The sequence below is a fragment of the Ambystoma mexicanum genome, chromosome 5q (genome assembly GCF_040938575.1).
Source record: "Ambystoma mexicanum isolate Mex_15411 chromosome 5q, UKY_AmexF1_1, whole genome shotgun sequence".
Taxonomy (NCBI): domain Eukaryota; kingdom Metazoa; phylum Chordata; class Amphibia; order Caudata; family Ambystomatidae; genus Ambystoma; species Ambystoma mexicanum.
This window is the reverse complement of record NC_090933.1, coordinates 537,890,820-537,913,604: the sequence shown is the minus strand read 5'-3', so window position 1 is coordinate 537,913,604 and position 22,785 is coordinate 537,890,820. Positions and strand designations below refer to the sequence as shown.

General features: G+C 43.1%; 1 pseudogene; it reads right to left on the bottom strand.

Annotated features, from left to right (window-relative positions):
• Positions 1 to 519: 519 nt before the first annotated feature.
• Positions 520 to 22,248, bottom strand: LOC138498288 (histone H3-like; annotated as a pseudogene).
• Positions 22,249 to 22,785: the final 537 nt, after the last annotated feature.

Here is a 22,785-nt window from a genome sequence, read left to right as displayed (position 1 = left end):
CGTAGGTTTGGGCAGTTGTCCATTGCTCCTCTTCTGTGGTTCTACTTACAGAATATTCTCTCGAAATTGATGTATGGGGCGGAATCTTGTCTGAATCAGATAGACTGGGATACAATTTGAGCTATCCTTCGGCAAAGAGCATTGCTTTGCCTAACTGTGTGCCAATAGGTGTCATTTGTCATGAGTTAGGATTGATATCCCTTAGAGCCCACAGGAACTGGACATTGATGAAACTATAGTCCAAAATGGTAGTGCCACTCTCTGCAACGCTGTTTCACAAGTTTACTGAACAGATGAAGTTGCATAGTTGTAAAGTCCTGGAAGACTGGTCTTGATCTTGTAAAGATATTGCGAGGACAGTGGAATCCCATGATAGGGAGTTGGTATTATTCTGATCAAAAGTTAAGCGTAAAATGTATGAACTGGATTGGATTAATAATAGAGAGCAAATAGTGTACTGCTGACTTTTTGTATCGCTTTCTCTTTGATATTGAACCGTTTGATGTACTGCCACTGTATTTATTGAAACATCCGTCTAGGCCATTTAGAGCCACCTTTGGTGCTGCTCTGCCTCAAGCCATCTCGCCTCCGGCGGGACAGCTGGATATCCTTAGGCATGATGGTGACCCTGTTAGTGTGGATGGCGCAAAGTTTGGTGTCCGGCCTCGCTGGCCTCCTGAGGGGCCATGACAGCCGAGCTCTGGAAGCGCAGATCGATCTTGAAGTCCTGGGAGATTTCTCAGACTAGGCGCTGCAAGGGCTGTTTTCGGATTAGCAGCTCAGTGGATTTCTGGTAGCGGCAAATCTCCCTCAGAGCCACAGTGCCAGGATGGTAGCAGTGAGGTTTCTTGATGCCTCCATTGGCGGCAGCTCTCTTAAGGGCAGCCTTGGTGCTCTTCTGCTTGCGAGGTGCCTTGCCTCTGGTGGATTTGTGGGTGGTCTTCTTAGTACGGCCATGGCAGCGCTGCTAGCTCTGCTTCCTCGCTAGGAGATACAATGGGCTGCTCTTTCCAACCTTAAAGCCTCCAACATTGTCAATGTTTTCTCTTTTAAACTCTCTCTTCTGTGCTCAATTATTGGTTCTTCCTCCCCTTGCACTCATAACTCTCCTCCTCCATCTCCATCTATGCTGTCTTCTTTTTGTCCTGTGAAGGTTTCCAATCGGGCGTCACACACCGGACCGGGACACTTGGTCTTAGCCTAGGATGTAGGGCTTAATAGAAATGCTTTATCTTTATTTTCTACGAATTCGAATTGAGCTGATACCCAGCCCGTCTCTCACCCCCTTTTACACATACCCCTGGTCACAATGGACCATGAACCACGCAGGTGGGTGGTAACACAATATTTATTTATTTAAAATTCAAAGAAAATCACACAATTTTATATTGGGCAGAAATCATCAATGGGGTGATAATTACAATGAAAACCACTGAGATACACTTGGGTAACCTTCTACAAGAATATCCAAAGCACAAATGAATAGGAACACTTTTTCTATTTGGGGAGCCAGCACCCAAGTTAAGGTTTCCCCCTGCAGTGTTCTTTCAAACCCCAATTAATCGAATTCTGAGTGGATAGGAAATTGCCACAGGGAGTCAGGTATATGAGACATCAAACAGAATTAAAATCTGGCCTTCCCTCACAAAATAAACCCTTTGCAACTGCACAAAATGAAACTCAGATTTTGAAAAATATTTAATTATAGGTGTGGTTAAATAATGAGGTACATATGTGTTATCACAGTCTCAGGGATGTAATATCACTAGCAACTATAAAGCAATGTATCACAAAAAGCATACAGCTCAAGAGCAACTTGAAAGTGAGAACACAGTGCAGTCAAATCACAAGTGGTAAAGTTGTATTTACACTTTTTTTCAGCTTTAAATGTCAAAACGTTTTTTTTTTAAATGGGTAAAATAAACAGAATTGAAATTCAGTTTTTAGGCTGGGAAATAGATGCACATCACAGGTACAATAAAGAAGTGAAAGAGTGACTAAAGCTGAATAATAGGATGAGATTTTCAAGGTGAAAGAAATTCGATTTTGGTGAAATAAAACAGTTACAAAGAGAACATTGGTTTTGAAAGAAAGGGCAAGTTTGACTTAAACTAGATTATCAAGAAGATAGCGCTGCCCAGGAAAACAGGTTAAGCGGCCGGATTAACTCCCTTCATGCGGTGTGTCTCTTTATGCAGAAATTAATTAAATTATTAAAAATATTTCTAAGGATTTATGCAAGACAGAAATGAATGGAAGAATTGTGCTAACACTAGAAAATCAAGGACAGGGTACACAGAGAGTTCTGACAGTTTCGGACAAGTTAGCAAGGCATGGATAGGATTACTTAGAAAACAGGACAAAGACAAAGTATCAAAATGGGGTAGACTATGAGTGGCTATGGGATGGGGAAATGCTCACAATCTGTACTTGAGTTTGGGATTTGGGACAGCCAACCGTGTTCTGGGCTCAAGGGCCTCTGGTAACAGCATGGCGGACGCCCCTTACAGTAAACAGCTGCACAAGTCTGGTCACTGGATGGCAAGGGTACCGCGGGTATGCAGGTAGAGGGCAAAAAGCCGGTCTGGTCACAGGATGCTCCACAAAAGGGTACCACAGCTTTTCCTCTTTGTTATTGGGATTTTAGTGGGGTTTCTGGATCAATGGCCTTGCTGGGATAGGGTCAGCTATGCTTTGGCCTGGCAGTAGAGTCTGGAATCCTGCAGTGGTGGATCTGGAATCTTGCAATGGTGGATCTGGAATTTGAATATGCAGGCGCTCAGGAGAAAGTCTCTCTTGCCCAGTGAGCTTCCACCCCTTATATAAATGTGGGTGACATCACCGGGTGTATTGTTGGGTAGAACTAAGCTAGACCTACCCCCAAGAACCGGATACGTCAGCCCATGGTGGTTGCCTCTTCCACAAGGACTCAGTTTAGGGGGTTGTGTTTGATGAGGTGAAAAGAAATGTGGCTTCTCTTGGGGGTGGGGCATTCCTGTTGCCAGCCCCCACGTGCCCCTTTAGCCATAGTAGAAACAATGTTTGGACTGATTTTCCAGTACAGTCAAACCATGTATTTCTTTATTTTATTTTATTTTGTTCTTAATCAGAAGCAAGCCTGTTGAAATAAAACATCCCATATATGTTTCCCAGCAAACCCCCCTTTACTTTGCTAGGCAAGGACTGGGCCTTATTCAACATTACGCTTTTAAAACAGGTATTTTTCCTTTTTTACAAAAACACATTTTAACACGTGGTGGAGTCTGCTTGGCTGTCCGTTTCAAAAGGTTTTCTCTTTCATCTGACTTCCCAACATTGTTTTGCAGCCCTAGTCAGTTTCTCTCATACAGCAATCTGTTCAGTAGACAGGTCCACTGAAATTGACATATGCCCTTAGAGCTAGGGTTTCTTTTGAAGCATGGCTTTTTGACATTTTGTAGCCCAAAAGCCAAGCATTTTTCCGTGCGGCTGAAAGTAAAGCTTCTGTGGATTTCCCAGATCTGGTCTGACACAGCCTGATATTCAGGGATAATGCTCTCTTCTACTGGAGCACCATCTGAATATGGATGGGCATGGCAGGCTCTCACTGATAAAAGCAGTGTAATGTAGAACAGATGAAAAGAGCATCAGAGCGGCATCATTTTAAATGTAAAATATTTCCCTTTTTCAATGGGAAACATTTTTAGCAAGCAGCAGAGCAGCGCTGCTTTTCACTTCGCTTCTTTAGTACACACAAGAACACACCCTGGCAGCCTTTCTCGGTGTGCCCACTGTTCCAACTTGGCCAATGGTGCTTGGCAAAACAGTGCAGCCATCATTTTGTAGCTGCAAAATGCAGTTTTGATGCAACGCAGTGGTGCTCAAAGGAGCCAGCACAGCTGTTTTACTGTTAACTGCTGAAGTGCAGCTTGTTTATGGATGGGAATTCTGCTGAGTGGGTCAATGTATCCCACAGTCCTCTCTGTGATCCTGATGTCTCTGCCGTTCTCTCTATGGCCAATCCTACTTCTTCACCCACTGACCCTTTAGCTTCACTACTTACCCATCAGTTTATCCCCTTCTTATCCTCTTCCTCACTGCTTTATTCAACTCTTTTTTTTCACATGCTGTGTTTCCAGCTCTAGTCAAACATGCTTTGATCTTCCCCATTCTCAAAAAAAACCTTTCCTATACCCTTCCTCTCCTGCCAATTTTCGCCCTATTTAACTTCTCTGTTTTTAATATAAACATCTGGAGTGTATCAATTACTTGCCCTCATGTGCTTTCTAATTATCTTCTTCCCCCTCACCAATCCGGCTTCCGACCCTCTCACTCTACTGAAACAGCTCTTCTTGCTGTCTCTAACTCCCTTCTCTCTGCGCACTATTCTAAGCACTCCTCTCTTCTTGTTCTTCTTGATCTCTCTGTGGCTTTTGACACTGCGGATAACTCTATCCTGCTTTCCTCTCTTCACAATCTTGGCTTTCGTGGCATGATCCTGGACTGGTTCTCCTCATATCTATCATCCCATACCTTCACTGTCTCTTGGCTCAACCAATCCTGACCGACTCATCCTCTCACCTATGGCATTCCCAAGGGTTCCGGTCTCAGTTCTCATCTGTGTCTTATATACACTAGCACCCTTGCTTCAATTATCTTTTCCTTGGTAATCTCCCACCAGTGTAATGCTTATGACTCCCTGATCTTTCTTATCTTTTCCTTTGTTATCTTTTCCTCGTTTTCTTCTGAAATTCAATGTAACCTTTCTGCATATCTTCTCACCATCCAGACTAAGGTGGTTTTTTACTTTCTTCACCTCAAATCCTCAAAAACAGAGGTGATCTTTTACCAGCTTCTAATGTCCCTGTTCCGCCTTCACCTATTATCATTCCTCCCTCTTCCTCTATTATTCCCTCTCATATAACCCAAAATCTGGGTGTTATTTTCAGCTCTTCTCTTTCCTTTACCTTCCAAATTTCTTCAATTTCTTGATCATGTCGGCATCAGCTGTAAAATATACAAAAGGCTCATTCATTTCTCACAACTCATGCTACTGAACATTTTCTTTCTTCATTTTTGTTTCTGTTTATTCTATGGCTCCTCTATTCTCTTTGGCCTCCCTGCTTACAAACATGTCCCCCTCCACTCAACATATAACTCTTCTATTCATCTTATTTTCTATCTATCCCCTCATGAATCTAAAAATTTGAAACACCTTGCCCCTCTTTTTTTATCTCTTTTTACTCTCCACCTCTCCCTCAATCTCAATTCCTTCTACCAGTTTCCCATTGTCCATGCTCACCCTCCCCCTTTTGATATTTTTCTTTGCTTGCCCCAAAATGTTAGAATACTTTGCCCTTTTCAATTCACTCTATCACCTGCCAAACTTTGTTCAAAACCCACCTCAAAGACAATCTGTAGCTCTCTGATCTGACTTTCCACCCTAATTGTACACATTTGTTATTATATCACTTATTGTTTTGTCCAGCACTTTGGTGTAAGGCGTTTTATAAATCAAAATAAGTACACATAAAAATGAATGAATGTTGGTAAATGTGTGCGTGAGTGACGTGAATGTGCAAGTGAATGAATGTAGGTGATGTCTGGATACCTGATGAGTGTTCCAGGCAGTGAGGGGCAACATGCTGGCACATATTGGTGCAGCCAGCAAAACCATGTTTCTTAATAGTGACATACAATTTTGACTGACATTATGGGCAAATCCAACATGATACATGTTCATGTGTGGGGCCTCTGTCCTATGTTGGGGCAGCCACTATGGACATGTTTTTGTAAAGTAGCCTTTTACTAAAATGATGGGCAAAGCCAAAATGATAAGTGTTTATACACAGTGATACGGGCCTATAAAGGACAGAATGGACATGCTTTCTTACAGTAGTATGGCATTTTTAGTACCATTATGGGGAAATCCAACATGATAGGCGTTCTTTCATGGGGAGTCCCTACATTGGTGTAGCCTAGATAGACATGCATTTTTATTAGCATTATGGGAAAAGCTGACATGTGTGTTCTTATGGGGCATACTGGCCTGCATTGGTGCAGCCAGCATGGGCACATTTTCTTAGTGGGCAGAGCCTTTTTTACTGCCACTATGAACAAATTCAACATGATACGTGTTCTTACGTGGCAACTGTCTAGTTTGGTACAACCAACATGGATATGTGTTCATACAGTGTCATTGCATTTGTACTTGCATTATTTGCAAGGACAACACAATGGATGCATATTGAGAGTCCTGGGCAGGTTGATTTAGTGTATCACTACAGACATTATGACCCGTGCAAACATGAATATGTTCTTACATGGGTAGAGTGTGGCTTGTACTAGTGTTGCCAGTGTTGCCAGCATGGGTGTGATTAGGCACTACCAGCATTAAAACATATTTTTATACTAGCAGAATTGTGATGCTGGAAATGCATTGGAGGAACAGGGCCTCCATGTCCTTGTCCTGTAATCCCTTATCATGTGTGTTCTGTGTTGTTTTCTGCATAGGAGTCCAGTTGGGACTCCTGGCAGTGCAGCTCTTCCTCTTTTTGGATGCAGTGAACAGAGGCCCTTGAGTTCCCCTTATGGCACCCATGGGTGGGGGTACAAACCTGTACCCCTTGGACACCTGTGTGTTGCCCACAGAGCAGGGTTTAGGCTGGTGGCAACTCCATGCTGAATTTGACAGGTGTTCTGAGTATCCTCCATTTTGGGATACCCAGACCATGTCATAGGAATCAGTGGATTCCTGATGGAAGGCACGAGGACCCCTGTAGCCTCTTGGTTTATATTGCCTGTTACATTGTTTTACCAAAGTCCTGGGAAACCCTGACTCTGTCCCTTTCCCTGACTGGCTGTTGGGTGGAAGAACCATATATGGTATTGTGGGGAAGTCCAGGCCAGACTGTCTGTAGCTTTCCCAGTGACTGTATGTTGTGGGTACACCCTTTGGGTGGGAGCTGTGTGAATGGAGTGTGTGACCAATATGCATTATATATAATGGGTGTCTGGTTTCTGTGTGTTTGACACAATGAATGAGACAAAACTGACATGAATGCAGTGTGGTGTGCTGAAAGGCTAGGTGGTTGCCCCAATCCACATTCCTTGTTATGCGTGTCTGAGCGGAAGTGAATAGTCTGAATGTATATGAGCCTGATTGGCTGCCTGCCTGCATGAATGCCCTTCTGTGTGATTGGTTGACTGAGCTTGGCTCAGCAGATTGAATGAGGGACAGATGTGTACATCTGGGGATCTCTCACTTACCTATTTGTTCAGAAGCTGCATTTGAATTTTGAAGCTGCTTATCCTTGAAGCCCAGCTGCAAGAAGAAGAATTGCTGCTACTTTCTTTTTACCAAATCTAAAATCTGGCGAGTCTATCGAGGACTGATCCTAGAGCATACTTGTCTAGGAGGCCTCTCGCCAAGCTACGAGGGAACATCATGCAGAATCTGAGCTTCATCGAGGCACCCTGGAAGCCAGTCCCGAAAGGTTGTCGACCGGAGACGAGGTCCTCTGAGAATCTTGAAATAAGGCACTAGGACATTGAGGCCATCCAAGTCCATTATCATCGACTGGGGATCGGAGTATTCCATCAACCACTGGAAGCCAGTCGAGTCATGTTGCCCAGAAGCGGGTACAGCTTGATGCTCTGCTGCTCAGCGACCGGTGCTGCAACGCTCCACCTTTGCCTAAGAACATTGAATGAAGAACTCCCTTGCCATCACTGTCGACCGCTTTGTCTCGCCGGAGAAAGTCAAGGCCGTCGACGACCAAGGAAAGTCTGCCGGTGGGAATTGCCATAGCATTTGGTGCTGGACTGCCCATGTGGGCGGGACACAGAGTGATATGCAAATGGTTATTTCGCATCTGTGAAAGGTACAGTGAGCTAAAGTATGGCTGCAGACTAAGTGTGGCTGCGGACTCTCGAGTGGGTACCTTTCCAAAGAACAGGTCAATGGGTCGTGTTTGTTCTCGCAGCGGGGCACCTATGGACAATTTTTTGATTGTTTAAGGGACTTAGGTTTAGTCACCCTAAGTTTCCTATTGTCATCCAGACGTGGACCCCTTGCTCACTGTACTCAGAGAGACACAGCTCCACTTCACTGATGAGGCCCAACAAGGCTGAAACACGTGTATGGGGTTGCTGTTGGTACTCTTGTTCAGAAGGTAATTGCCATAGCATTTCGGTGCGTGACTGCCCATGTGGGTCGGACAAAGAGTGATATGCAAATGAATGTTTCCCATCTGTGAAAGGTACAGTGAGCTAAAGTGTGGCTGCAGACTCTCAAGTGGGTACCTTCCCAAAGAACAGGTCAATGGGCCGTGTTTATTCTTGCAGATGGGCGCCTAGGGACTATTGTTTGATTGTTTAAGGGACTTAGGTTTAGTAATCAAAGTTTCCTCAGGTCATTCAGACGTGGGCCCCTTGCTCACTGTGCTCAGAGAGGCACAGCTCCACCTCACTGATGAGGCCCGACAAGGCTAAAACACGTGTATGGGGTTGCTGTTGGTACTCTTGTTCAGAAGGGAATTGCTATATGATTTCGGTGCTGGACTGCTCGTGTGGGCGGGACAAAGACTGATATGCAAATGGTTATTTCCCACCTGTGAAAGGTAGAGTGAGCTAAAGTGTGGCTGCGGACTCTCGAATTTGGCACCTTCCCAAATAATAGGTCAATGGGCCATGTTCGTTCTCGCAGAGGGGCGCCTATGGACTATTTATTTAATCATAAATAACACCACCAAAATGTGTATATAATACCACCATAAACTATCAGAAAAAAATGTGTGCCAGAAATTGAGACAAACAAGAATACAATAAAAATAAAATTCAAAGAAAAACGTAAAAAGAGAACAAAATATAAAAAGCAACTATATAAAGCAACAGTAATAAATACTGGAAAACATTTCTTTTCAATTCTTTGGCTTCTTCCTTGTTTCTAATTCCCATGTGTGTGTACACAATTCTTTACTTTATCAATTTCTTGTTGATAATTTGCTGTACCATTAATCCACAGTAATCATGTAATATAAATGCCATAGTATAGGAAAAGGTAGTTCTTGAATTCCTCATTATTTCTTCCAAATTATTGAGGGGATGAGGAGATGGTGTATCCCGCAAGGTTAATATTTTTGTTTAAAATATCTTAGCAAATAAAGCCAGGAGACGTGTGTTTGGTCACTATTTAACAAGGTCTCAATATGACCATAGATGTCTTTTTTCACCAAAGTGAAGAATTGAAGGTTAAGAATTTGTTGTTATCAAGACACTTATTGGATCACTTTGGAAGAACGTTGGGTTCTGATCTCCGTTTTGGCTGCATACTGAAGAAATACTAGCTACTCAGAGAAGGAATAGAACAAGGTGTTCAATGCCCATGCTTGAGTAACTAATAGCTCAATTGAGCTCATCATTTCTGGGGGTTACTGGGTAACTCAGTACTGGGGATTACTGGGGTAACCCCCAGTTACTGGGTGTTACTGGGGGTTACTAATTACCATTTACAGAGGAAGAACTCAGAAGTCTCTTTGTTTTATCATAAGTTCCCATTTCATTTAAATACAATATTACTTTAGGTTATTCCTGTTCTAGGATTGTACTTGTATTGTTTATAACAAGGATTTCCGATGGTAACCCAGACAGGGGCAATGTTGACATCAAAAATTGATTACCCTGCGGGACGGCTGGAGAAACAAACTGATTTTCTTAAAAAGAGACGATAGCCAGTGGGGTCTGCTACCCCTGCCACCCCCTCTGGGGCTACGAGGACCCCCACCATGGGCCCTTAACCAGTAGGCCTGGTTTTTCAGGAGCCCTCCTCTGAACTTTACCCATGTGGCAAGAAGAGGGGGAGACCATCACTGTGAGGGGCCGGCTCTTCTCATCCCTGGGAGAGTGCAAGCAGCATGATGGGGAAGACACCCGTTCCCCTGGTGACAGTGCTCCAGAGGATTGGGCTGTGCTGCCTCAAGTGTGGCAGAATGCGGATCCGGAAACAGGAGACACTGTTTGCTGGCGCCTGAAGCAGGTCACGTTGTACTTTGAGGCAGGGCCATCTTAAGCACTTTTGGGGCCTTGTGCACGGACATCTTTCGGGCCCCCCCTCCACCAAACCAATTGAATTAAGGGATAAAGAATACTGGTCGCGCCCCCCACCCGCTGCGCTCACAACCTATAGGTTGATATGCTGTCTTGCAGCGTAATAAGCACATTTACTCACTTTAAGTCCCCTTGCCCTCTTCATTTTTGTCCACTCAGAATGATAAACATGTAGCATTTGAAGACCAACATTAGCAGTCAACAAAGGGGTTAATGTTCTAGTACATACAGGATACTTTTTATCAATAACATATAGGATGGTAGGTGTAGTATTAAAACAGGACCGCATGTAAAAGATACATGTAACCCATAATAGACAGAGAACTCCCATTAGCTTCCTCACAGAATGCAAAAGTGCTCATGCATGTATAGAGACCACCAATTGGAAGGAAGGAGAATGCTACACATACCGCAGCATGGATAGTGGAGGCAGATTAGAAACTACCACGAAGGTGTCTTTATCCAAACAGACTGAGATTAGAAGTGGGATATGGTTTTCACATAGTATTGCCTTTAGATATCAAAGGAACAAATGCCTGTGGTGTGCAATATAAATATGCGCACGACTAACGCAGTGAAACCATGAATAAGGCTTTTATGAAGATCATACCATGAGAAGGAAATCACTCAGAAAAGCTGACAATTTTGAAAGGTTAGGGACTGGCAATATTGAAAGGTTATGAAATACAAGATTAAATGAGATGCCCAGGATCACACGTTGGTTAAGGGGTGAAGGGGTGAAGCTGGCATTTGTGCCAACTCTGCAATTTCTGCATTTGAACACTTTGTTTTCCAGTTCTTACCATGAACTAAAACAATCTCATTTTATTAAAAAAACACACTTAGAAATTAGACGAATCACATTACCAAACATGACAATTTTAAACAAAATATTATAGAAGGGTGTTATGCAAAATGGGAATGATTCTAGCTTCATTCTCTCCATCATCAAGAGAAGTATATAAGAACCAGCATACCAATAGATGTAATTTAACAAATGTAATCTTGGTTGTCTTTTGTATTTTGAAGCTTTAAATACTTCGACAACAATGGCTTGTGACATTTTCATTTATAAATGTGCATAAAAACCTTTGACTTTTACCAAGAGCAAACCGTTTTTTGTGTCAAACAAGCAGACCTTAAAACCTTAAAACATGCTCTCTGGAGGCCTGCAACATATGGTCCGCTCTCTTCCGTCTACCAACCCTTCCACCCAAATGGCCTACATAAGAAGAAAGATCAAGTAATGGGATAAACGATACCAGCAGCATGCAAGAAGGCAAACCTCACAGAAGACAGCACAGTAATGTAAGATATATTAGATAATTTGATCAGGATTACTGTATCGACTGATGGCAAATCCTGGATACAAACTTTAACGCTGTTGTTCCATAGTCCTGAATTTGGATATTTATTCACCTCTTGGACTAACAGTTTATGCCATCATTGGAGGCGATTGCCTAGGTTTTACAATTCCCCATCTGAACAAACCAATTTCTAGACCTTCACCATACGGATGATATATTAGTTTATATAGCAACCCCTACCTGGTACAGGTACATTGCTGATAATAGCAGATGTTGTTCTGCAAAACCAAGTACATATGCAGGCAGGTTTATAAACTTCAGACATAGGAAAGGCTCAGCCAGTCTTGCTGGAATGTGATATTCTAATTTTGCATATGAACACATATCTCTGCAATGGGTGCTTCACACACTGAGCTAACTTCTGAACCATTGTGGCACTCAATTTATCAATATGCATTTCACCATTACCTATTGCACATGATCAACATAATTCCCACAGGAAGGAAAGAATGCTACAGAGTTGTGTCATAAGGAACACGCAAACTATGTATATTACAGTGAACACAGAAAGCAATACATGATGAATTGATCAAGGCAGAATGCACTTGCCAAAACAGAAAGGCAATGGGTTTAGAGCCTCAGCAGCACCGCATAAAATATCCTGATGTGCACTTTAAGACTGCAGAACAATGGAATCTTACTTCTTCAGATCAGCTAGGCTTGTGGGGCCCCCTCCAAGGTGGGGGCCCTGGGCAAGTGCCCCTTTTGCCCTCCCATAAAAACGTCTCTGCTTTGAGGGCTTGCAGGGCTGGTAAGGCCCAGTGAGTGCTGGCACTCTGACGGGCGTGGCCATCCTTCAGTTTCACACTCCTGCATAGAACCCAGGAAATGTGCTTCTTCCTCAAAACGTACATGCAGCAAGGGGCCAACAGAGGACCTGCCCTGGGTGTGGCTGTGTGCACTGCAGCAGGAATAAAGAAGGCATATGTGGTTTGGATTGAGCTCCTCATGGCAACAATAGCATGTGGGGGCTGGGAGCATGGGGGGTCCCCTACCAAGAGAAGGTATGGTGAATTCAAAGACAAACAAAAAGAGGCATGCACAAAGGATGTGTGGTTTGATGAGGTGTCTAACAGTCAACACACATGTATTTTAAACATGCAGCCCCATAAACTCCAGTAGACTGCGGCCGACTGGCTAGTGGGGTCTGTATTGATTCTAATAATGTGTGTAATATACTTATAAGGATGTTCTGTTGAACCTGATCACTCTGGTGTCTTGCCAAGGGACACCACCTACGGGGTATGGGGGATCCACCACCCTGCCTTTGGTACTATGGTCATATAAGGATGTGTATAATCGTCTTACGGTGACTGGCAACCTTTGCTTCAGGTGCTCCATTCGGGTGCTATCCTTGAGCTGTGGTGGTTCAGTCGGTGACAGGTTGGGTAAGCAGCTAGATAAGGTTATAGTGTAAGATGGACGTAGAGGTGTCACTAACATGTGTCTGAGCCTGGGGCTGGGGTAACATCTAAATGTAAAGTAATACGAGTCAGAGTCCATGCAGGTCCTGAAAGCATTCCTGAGTTTGGGGCTCCTTTATGTTGCCTCGGACCACAACTTGGTAGTGAACCACTATCATGTGATAATGACCCCTCTCTTGATCTGCAAAGCTGTTAGTTAGCATATAGTGGTAGTAGCAATATATGTTTTGGAGTTTTGGTGGTGATGCACAAACTAAACTTTAATAGTGAGCAAAGTAAATAGGCAAGCTGAGTTAGTAAATTAAATGTGGTTTTATTTTTGAATGTTTAAATAATAAGGTTGTCTTCAAAAGTAAAGTATTTTATTCACAAGCTTTGTTAAATTGTAGTGGGTTTAGCATGAGCATGCATTAGGCATCATATAAAACTATACGGTTTGTCTATAAAAAAAAGTGAAAGCATATTCCCATGTGTTAGCTTTCTCTATAATGTATTAAACAGCGAGTTGCCACAAACAAGGTCCTCCCACACAGGAAGCGTCTTGTTGAATGAAGTACTCGCTAGAAATTGCATTGTGGTTTTGTCTGCTTTTGAAGTCAGCATGTTCAGAATGATGTAAATACCAGTAGTTATTGACTGTGCTCAGAACATTCTGATTGGTTGAGAGGAGGTCAATAACGATCTCCCGGTAATAATAAATTGTTATGGTTGCAGACATTACTGCATGTAGGGTTGAACCTCTTACTCTCCATCTAGTTACATCATGTTTGGCATCCTGGTTCCCGGAAACATGGATTGCCTCTAAGGGAGATGTTATCAAGGATGTAGCCCTCTCCTATACCATTCTCTATTACTTGTTGCCTTGTGGTACACAGATATCAATTGTGAGCTGGTCTGGGAACAGGGATGGTGTGTAGTGTTCACTCTCCTAGCGGGTGGTAATAGCCAGTCTCCTGAGTGGAGGAAATAACCCTGGGGTCCACTTGCGCAAAATAATTGTCTGGGGCAGTGAACACAAATCCAAGCATCCAGATAGTGTTGATCAGGATATAAAAGCGCTCCCACTCAGCACACCAGTTGCGTAGCAGCATAGATTGCCAACTATTGTGGTTCAGATTGCTGTATACTCCAGCTGTAATGTCATGACAGAGGCTTGTGAACTTTATATGGAACTCTTGTGACATCACAAGTGGGGGATATGGCATTGTCCTACGAGTATGGCGGCAAGTGGTAAAATTGGAGGTAACTGAGTTACCTCCAATTTTACCACTACGCCAAATTATGAGTGTTGGTGTTGAGTGGAGGATTTACCTCCAGCAAAACTCTGGAGGTAAATCTCCCCACTCTACGCCGCAAAATCAGCGGAATTACCACTTGTAATCCCACCAGTGGTAATTCCACCAACAATCCCCAATGGAGTCCTAAGGACTCTAGAAAATGAGGATTTGGACCACCTACCACCACTTGTAATACTGTGGTTAATCCACATGGCCAAGTGGTGGTAATTGTCAATCAGTTTGGTGGTATTTCAGAGGATTTACCTCTTCAATACCTCCAAACTCGTGATGAGGCCCTATGCATTTTCCTTTTTTTTCCTTTTTGGGTGGCTGTCAGGCGAAGTGAAATGCAACCTATTTTTTTTTTTTTAATGCTTTATATAGTTCACTCATGCCTCCATGCCCCCTGCAATGCTGGACCATTGGGATAGTGCAGAGGGTTTAAAACGGGCACACAGTGAGCTATACAAAAAATAAAATTAAAAATGCTTAGCTTACAACTATGGGGATATCTTAGAACCTAGCTTTCCGAGTGACACCAGAGACAATCACATGCCACTTGTAGCTCCTGGGGGCACAGTATCTCAGTAGTTGATAGCTACCCATCTTTAATTCTATATTTCCACTAGCGAACGTGCAGTGCTCCTTATTACTGACTATGGACTTGTGCCAACAACCTGAATTGGTACCAAATCGCCTTGGGACACCGTGCAACCTATGTGGCCATCATGCTTGCACCCAATGTGACTTTTTCAATGATTCAGGGGACATTTTAGAACACAGTGGACACAAGTTGTTCCTTTCTAATTGTGTACTGCTGCACTGCTCGTTGCATAATGTTATGCATCCGTACCAACGAATTCAGGGTCATCTGTTGTACTGTTGCATTCCATTTCCATAAACGTAGCATATACGTGTGCATTTTTATTTTGAAATGTAGTGCTATGTGCATGCCTCGGTGCGTCACGCCCAAATGGGCTATGTAGTAACTCCTTTGGTTCCTGCCTTCAATGTGGTGTGCCTTGCACAGTGTTGCCTTTGATTTGCTCGTCATATCTCCCTCATTTACTTTCTCACCTCATATGACCTTTAGTTCAGCCATCTCATACTCGACGTCAAAGCCAATTTGAAATCTAAACCTCAACCTTGAGCAGCACAGGCACAGCTGCCAGTCTCTGAATCGTGGCTGTCCCGGTCTGCTCTCTTTCCAGTTTATGTCGTGTGCTATTATCTGTTGTAATACCGTGGAAACGTCGTGCTTGGCATCCATACGGTACTTTACTTTTAACCATAAGATTCTCAATGAAGCAGTCAGAGTACATGTGTTGTTGCCATGTCCTCAAAGCTGCTGCCTCCCACGTCCAAAGATCTCTGCAAATTTGACCATGTAACACCCGCAGCCATCAAATTGTTCTGGCATTCATGTTGCCTCCTATCAGGTAGAGAAACATGCCATATCTGGCGGAAAGCACCTCACAAGAAGACAGGGCCTGGTAAGACCAGAGAAGCAGAAAAATAAAATTTAAATTAAAACAGGAAACATGCCTTCTTGGTCTTCTCACCCAGACTTCTGATCCTTATACTTTTCAAAATCAGACTTATTCCCTCCCTGTGAACAATCAAGGCCCTCCAATTTGAGGAGCACTATCTTGATACCCCATAATTTACACCCCAACCAGCCACCCGAATCAACCCAGTCTAGTATCCCTCCTGATGACCACCCTCTTTAACTGCCCATCTGATCATCCCAGACACAACCTTTCAGCAATGGCACATTTTCTCCACTAAAAGCAAATAATAAATCTTCCTTGCTACAAAGATGGTATTCTGGTAATAAAAATCTACGTTGCATGGATGGTTCCATGCTGTATGGATGGATGGTAGCATGGATGGCTCCCTGCTGTAACCATAATGCAGCCCTACTGATATACAGCTCTCCGTTGCGTCCGGGAGCTGGGCTTGCCCCCAGTAAATACCCAAAAGGAAAAAAGAAATACAATTTAGAATGAATGCAGAAATAATTTGTTTAATTTGTCACCATCTTTCACAAGAATTACAATCTTCACTTGTTCTGATGCTTATCCATATGAATTTCTCCATAACACCCATTGGTAGTGCAATGATATATTGGGAGACCACTCTTAACATGGGGAGTTCATTCCCCTACTCCAATTAAGAGGACACACAACACATCGATTATTTTTGTTCAGCTAGCCCTGTCTAGGACTCATATAGATCCACATAGATCCCTCCCCCTGTGCTGAAATGAGCCATGAACCAGTCCGGGATACAGAAGAAAATATAATTTTAATATTTTTACTCAATGGTTACATACACCACCTTCACTGTGGCACAACACAAAGCTTCAATACAAAACACACTTTTTCCATTTTGTCTCAGGTACAGGGTATACAGGCCAAATAAACAGGTCAAAACTCTTTTCTGAGGAACCCCTTTGATGTCAAAATTAAAGAATACCATGGCACATTACTAGAGAATGAATATTACTTGATAATGTTTAGATTTAATACAACTGTCAATTATTCTGTGTTCAAAAGCAAATTACACATGCAGCCGTTTGCATATTTAGCTTCACTGCACCCATAACATGCTAGCAGTTTTGAAATCACAGATACTTTTGAGATTACTTTTGATTGATAGAACCCTTCTTCCTTCTTCACCCGAAAGCCATCCAAAATCGTTCTACTATCAGGGTCACTTACTCACTCTCAGGAGAGAGTGTGCATTTTTCAAATAGAAATTAAGCTTGGTTTCATTTAACCCAGCACTTCTCTACCCAGCACCAAAAACCCAGGCTTGAGTGCCAGGTCTGGGGAGTGGTGAGAGGAATTCCGTTTTTGGACAAGGATGTCCCTTTTCTTGAGAGAAGACTGGGGTTGACAAGAAAAATAGAAATACACAATTACTTTAAATGACTTACTTTCCTACTAGAAAACAGGGCAGATGTTTTGAACTCCCCATAGCCCCCCCCCCCGTGTCAATTTCTATGGGAGTTAATTACATTATCATTCAGTAAAATATGCTATGGCTCTACACAGTTGCCCCCCACCTACTATTAAGGGAACATATTAAGGCAGGCAGACACCCCACACACTTGGTTTGGATTAATCTACTTACATTGGAAATCTCGGTTTTTGGAACGCCCTGAAAATACACCAGCATTTAAGGACCCTCTCTTGGAGAACACAGAGATCTGGTCAGGGACTTCAGTCAAAGATAGCCACCAGCATGCATCCTTCTGTTCCTGCTCTCATTGCAAAAATCCCTGCTTCTTTTGTGTTTCTCAATTGTTGTCTTCCCAGGTCAAGTTAATCCCACAGCAATGCTTTAGGCCTTTCCAACGAGGTAGTATTAGGCAGTAGTGATAGGATTCACCCGAGTGTTTTTAAAGCAAATGCTGTCCTTGAAGATTTTTAGACAGCCCTCCTCCTGTCCTGTACAGCCACTTTTTTTTAATTTTTTTTATTTACGAGATTATAATCAGTAAGGTGATTTTTACAAGTGTCTGACAGTAGAATTTGAAAGAAAAAAAAAACAGTTGAAGAAGTCAAAAGATTTGAAGCAAAGGCTTGTTTTTAAAAACAAGCAAGTAGATCTGTGATCTCTTAGGTCGTGCTGGGGGCCAGCCTCTGGAGAGGGGTTTGTTGTTTTTCAGTAAAGATCTGGTCCAGGATTTTCTCCCTGGCTATTGCCCACGATGGTCTGACTCCACATATTAATTGGGCCCACCAAAGTTATTCTTCTGCTATGTGACCGTTGGCCAAGTGTTGAGACAAGTAAGGTGTTCTGCAGTGCCTTGTTCCAGTGCAGGATATTAAGAGGTGCCGAATCGTTTCAGAAGTTGACTGTGATTCACAAAAGCGACCACTGCTATTCGCTGAAATTCCTCTTATATTTAATATCTCGTTTGATGGCAATAGATTGAGCCGAGCCTGAAGAAGGGTTGATCGCAGTTTTCTGTTTGGATGCTTTAAGAATGGTTACAGTTCGTTTAGCTTTCTAACCATTGGTGGCAGATGCAATTTCAGTTTGTAGTTCGCAGTTTTTTCTAAAGTTGTAATCCAATCGGTTTCATCTAGACGTTTTTTTGTTTTTGTTGGATTCTTAAGCAGTTCTTCAATTGAGCTGCCACATTCCGCCAAGTTTGCTTTACATACATTTTCCAAAGGTACAGCATTTTGCAATGGCCAGATGTCATCTCCGCTTTTGCCATTGTAAAGATCGATGGGCTAGATGGATCGATAATTTTTCTGTATAACATTGTGCTGTTTCGAGCCTCAATTGCCGCAAGAGACGTTCAAGACAGTTCACGTCTAATCAAAACCATTGGTGTGATTTTTTGGTAAATTGAGAATTCAGCACCAAAACAAGGTTTCCAGAGTGATCCCAAGTGATTTCAGGAGGAACGGCATAGCATCTGCACCGTATGTGATTGCAGGAATCCCTTTGGCTCAGTAGAACTTTATTAACGGGAGCAGAGAAAAGCAGCCGTATTTTTTGTCCAAAATTTTGCCTTGGGAGATGAGATTGTGCAACTTTGCGTGCAGGTGTAATTGCATGACGATTTCTTTTTTGGAGGAGTCCATCAAAACCCCAAGATATATGAAGTCTGACACCTGTTCCACTATGACTCCTTCTAAGAACCAGGTCAATTTTTCTCGTTTCTGACACTTTTTCTCAAATATCAGAATCTTTGTTTTGAGTTGGTTTATTTCAAGGTTGTTGGCTGCAGTGTATTTGGAAAGTGAGTCAAGCTGTCGCTGCAGACCAATCAGAGTTTGATCCAATTGGATTAGATTGTCTGCATTTAAAATCTGGGGCACTTTTACTTGACCAAGTGCTTGTGGAAAGGATCTGATCGTGACATTTGCTTCCTTGTAATCACCGAAGTATGCCAAGGAAAGGTCTGGGGCGAGAGGACAGCCCTGTTTGACCCCTCTGGCTGTTGGAATCGTGGAAGAGAGCAGACCTGTGATGCTCATCAGGACATGAGCACTGGTGTTTGTGTGTAGTGCTTGCAAAGGGCCCAAGATCACCAACGGGCACTTGCAGCCTGCTAATTTCTGCCGGAGTTTTGATCTGTTAACAAGATCAAAGGCCTGAGTGAGGTCTATGAAGGCTAAATAGATTTTTTGGCTACCTTCCTAGACCTTCTCTTTCAGAATGCTGAGAAGCATGATGTTAATGCTTGTGCCTGTCCCCTTCTTAAACCCAGATTGTAGAGGGTCATCACAGGGGGTGTTTTTTGCCCAAGATTGAAAGTGTTTTCAAAAGTAAACTTTGCCTATAACGTCCAGTAATGCGACAGTGTGGAAGTTCTTGGGGTCGTCTTTACAGCCTTTTTTGTAGATGGGCACGATCAACGACATTGTCATTGATGGCAGATTTTTTTTTACAGTTCTACTTCTTTCAAAGATTAGACTCAACAGTTCAGCCCATTCCGCTGGAGAAGATTTTAAATTCTCGTTGGTTAAGCCGTCCGGCCTCGGAGCCCTTGAATTTTTCACGTTTTTTAGGGTTAGTGTTATATCGTCAATATCATGTAACTCAACCCAGGGGGCGTTTGCCTGCACTGGTAAGGGTGTTGAGTTGGGCTCTGGATATTTGAACAGGGTTGAGTAAAATTTTGTCCAACTTGATTCCGAAATACCGTTAGTTAGAATTGTGTCAGTGGCTTTTCCGAGGGGTCGTATCAACTTCCAAATGTCTCTGGAGTTTCTGTTGTTGGCTTGTTTTAGCATGACCTCCGAGTCCTGTTGGTAGAGGGCCTGACGATAAGTTCGTAGCCAAGACTTGTAGCTCTTCACCGACTCTCGCTCAAACTCTATTTGCTTCGGTGTTGTGTCGTAGGGCTGTCCTTTTAGCTTTGCGGACCATGTTACGTTTAGACACAAGAAGAGCATCAAAGGTGTGAGTATGAAAGGTCTCCTCTTTGCCAATGTTCTCGGAAGTTAGTTTGGTGTTTCTAAATGGTTCCAAGAGCGGTCTATAATCTACTTTGGTGAAATCTTTCAAGTTCTTGTAGGATTTTGATATGACTTTGATATTATTCTGGGACAACCGTAAGATTTGTGGATGACCATTTTATGTACAGAAAGTTGTGGTTGCTTTGAGCTGTTTGTACGACACTTGTTTCGAAATGGTTGTGACGCAAAAATATAGTCGATAGTAGAGTTTGACAAACCTCTCCTCCAAGTTGGATTTTCAGCCAAGAAAGTAGCCGTGTTGAATACGTTTCTTGCTGACATTAGCTTTAACCACTGCTTCCCTCGTGGATTAGCCTGAGCGGGAGTAGAGTCCTTTGGCTCAAGAATACTCGGAGAACAGTTAATGTTAAGGTCCCCACAGATCAGTAAATCAGCAGTCAGAGTATGAAAAGTCCATTATAGATGTCACCAAGTCAAATAGAACTTCTGTACGAATTCCTTTTGGATTCCAATAAATGTTTGTGATCAAAAGCGACGGGGTGAAGTAAGTTCCCGTGGCAGTGTCTATACAGGACCATGAGAGAAGAACTGCTAAGACAAACAGTGTTTCCAAAATAACTTTTTCAAGCTTTAAGCCACTTCCCTGGCGGACTGTGATCATCAAACTCGAAGTTGGGCGACCTTTTTCTCCTGACATTGCTGGTGATAAAGCTATTTCAAAGCCGTCCAAAGTAGGTTTTTCTTTAAGCCACAGCTCTTGAAGACACAGAATATCGTACGCTCCCAAGTTGATCTCACTGGGGAACGTTAAATGGAGAAATCCCCTGGTATTCCAGCAGGCTAAAGAAAGCGTGGAAGTGGGAGGAGTGTTGTGGACATGAGTTGATGGCTATTTGTGCAATCTTGTTATTAGTGCTTTCGGGAGCCACAACCACGATTGCTGCTGTAAATCTAGTCTATGAGCAGCAGCTTTCCCTGGAGCTGTTGCTTCACAGACTGGCACCACTCATTATTTGATGCTTTTTTGAGGACAATATAGCCGGCAAGAAGAGTTGCCCTTTGTTGGTGAGAAGCAAACTTTGTCCAATCTAAGGCTAGGTGGCGAACTTGCACTAAGACTCTCCAGAGTAGAAGGCATGTCTGTTGGTTGTAAGACACTTTGTTGGCAGACCACTGCGCTTTCTTGAAACGAAGCGCAAGACTCATCCCCTGACTGGTGTCGTGCTCTTCTGTCTTGCGGTAAACCCGCATGTTGATCCTGTGCTGGCAACGCGTTATCATTCTTTTTTAAGTATGTCAGCTCAAAACATTGTTTGTACAGCATGTCAGAAGCCTTACTTAGTAAATTGTCCACCCCATTTGATGTTGTGTAGAGAAGCCATGAGGCTTTTTTACCTTCATGGGAAGGTTCTACTGTCTTGAAGTCGTCAGACTTAATGGTTCTGAGCGATGAGAGGCTGTGCAACAGGTTTAATATCGTATGTCTGTTCAACACCATGTATTTTAGATTTCCAGATCGTTGTCGCAGGGAGAATGTGAGGCCCACCTTCCTTTCAGAGTGCTCGTTGTAATGCGGTTTGCCTTTTTGTTTTGTTTTGTAGAAGACTCACATTCTCTGGGCTATGGTGATGGGTTTGCCCTTGCGATTTATGCGGGCTTAGATGACCATAGACAAGGCCCTCCTAGTTCTAGTCATGTGGACCCTCATGGTGTACTTTGAGGATGTCAAATTAGTTGTTGTTTTAGGGCCCGGTGATCTTTGATTACTTTCTCGATGGTGCAGCCTGGAAGCTGTCGTAAAAGAATCCGGCAAGTTTTTAAATCAATCACTCAAGGATAGAAAACTGTGCGGTTCGACTTTAACGTTTTGAAGCTTCAGAGCAACAAGATTTAGAGTTTGTGCCTCGACCCTTGTTAGACTAACGTTTGGGATTTCAAGATGTTGGCTTAGTTCCATCAATTCCTGATGAGCAAGGAAGTCTTCCACTGTGTGATTAGAAAGTTGTTTGCAAATAGCTTCTTCACGGAGGTTCATAGCTTCATTTGAATTCACGCCCTCAGCGCCACTTGCCTGAAAGTCCTCTTGGCTGATCACTGATGGGTTCGCCAGGGACTTCTTTTGGCCCTGTGCAACAGGTTTAAGCATGTTGGCGACTTTTAAACAGACTTATAGAGCGTTGCCTTGAGTTATACTTGAAGGTGGTGCGCTTACACTGCCATTTGAGGGCAGCCTAACAGCCATTGTTTTTTTCGACATAAGCTGTCTTTCCAGCTTTTTTAAAGGCAAGAGAGGAGGGTCATCCAAGCATGTCACCTTGTTGTCCAGTGGTGGAGGTAGCGTTTGCTTTGTTTTGTTTCCCAAGAGCCATTCTGAACCAGAGGGGCGAGTCGCCGAGTCTTTAGGCTGCGCACCACTCGGGGTGGACAGATTTGGTTTCGGAGTCCAGGGCTCTGTTTGGGTACTTAGATCTATGGATGTCCGAGGACCTAAATGATTTGCTTTCAGGGAATTTTCGCCAACAGCTTTGGGCTGGTTTGTGTGAGGCAAAGTACAAGGATTGTTTTGTCGACATTCCAAGGCATTTATATAGCCGTCCAGGTAGATGAGCTTGGAGTTCATCATTGCGAAGATTGAAGTGTGGTCCTTGAGAGTGTCATTGATGGCTTCATAAAGCTTGCATAA